This window comes from Urocitellus parryii, chromosome 7 (assembly GCF_045843805.1).
Source record: "Urocitellus parryii isolate mUroPar1 chromosome 7, mUroPar1.hap1, whole genome shotgun sequence".
NCBI lineage: Eukaryota > Metazoa > Chordata > Mammalia > Rodentia > Sciuridae > Urocitellus > Urocitellus parryii.
In genome coordinates this window covers 135130879-135132412 of record NC_135537.1, presented here as the reverse complement: position 1 = coordinate 135132412, position 1534 = coordinate 135130879, and positions in this window count along the sequence as shown.

Genomic DNA, 1534 nt, shown 5'->3' with positions numbered 1-1534 from the left:
TACTAATGTTGAATATAGAGAGAGGTGTGGGAATCAGAGATGGACTGTGTTCTTGGCTCTCCAGTTCTGCTGCAGATAGGGAATGCCTCCTCTGGAGTTTGGGGTAAATTGGGGAAGAGCAGGCTCAGAACAGCAGATAAGCTTCTACCATTCAACAATATTTAATAATCAGTATGATCATATTTCATAATGTGGTTCTGCTGAGTGTCTGCAAGATTCCTAACTGTCCTTATGCAGGAGCTTGAGCACTCCCACTGCTGGAAATGCTAGAGCGTGCTCCTGCAGAATCACATCTAAAAGCCAAGTGTATGAAGGGCAACGTCCCAGGTTGTACTCAGGCTGCTCACTCCTTCATTCTCCACTGAGCACCAACTGGGCTTGGTGCTGAGCACTGACTGCATGAAGAGAAAGACAGAGCCCCATCCTGCTCAGAAGAATCATGCCTGCAGAGGGAAAAAATGGAAAATAGGAAATAAATACTAAACCCAGACTTCTAAGCTGCAGGGATTTGGTACGCACACCTGGAATCAAGGCTTACATCAAGTTTATGCGTTCAGTAAAAGACAATTTCCCTGGGCTTTAGCAGAGTTCTTTTATAAAAGATCCCTCAAAACTATTTTTAGGTATTCTAACTCCAATATGTTTATTGTGACCCACTTCACCTCAATGTGTTTGAGGATATGAAACAAATCTGGGACTCTTCCACATGAGGTGACAGTGGATAAAAGTTTACATGGATATATTTAATCCTATCAGATGTCAGAATAGAGTTAAATTTCCCAACTTTAACCAACTTTCCCAGTAAAATGAATTCCCTATTGAAAACGTGCCTAAGATGAGCTCTTGTCAGAGCTTTGTTGTAGGGCCTTCTAGAAAAGCCCAGCCTTGAGTCATTATCGTCAATCACATGAGCAAAGACTTTAGGAAGAGTGGGAATGGATGTGCAGGAGGCGGTGAGAGCTGTGGCCATTCTCTAACACCTTCCTGCTTTGCCTCTGCAAGTTCCCTGTCCTGTCTGAAAAACGAGGCTTGAGGGAAAACATCTCCCCCATCAGGGTCAGGAGCCAGAACATCACCACGACCCCACTCGATGCATCTGTGCAGAGAAAACAACTGTTTAATAATGTGTTTGAACCTTAGATCTGTTAGACCCATGTTTTTGTTCTCTGATTTCTGAAATATTTCCGTGTTTATGTTATACTGTAGTAAGTACAGTTTATAAGATTTTGTGAATTTTAAAAAGTATTTCATATTTCAAATTAAATTAATAAAATATATATGTAAGAAATATAACACTAAATCTTTTTTACTAAGTAATTTTAATGATTTTATTGGTGCATTATAGTTATATATAATAGTGGTTTATAGTTATACATAATAGTGGTTTCATTTTAAAATATTAGTATTGCATAAAAATAAAATGCCACATTTCAGCCCCTGTACTTCTACTTCCCCACCCTTTTCCTATTCCCCTGACCTCCTTCCTGTTCTAATGATCTTCTTTATATGTGTTTCCTGTTTTTAAAATTAGCAC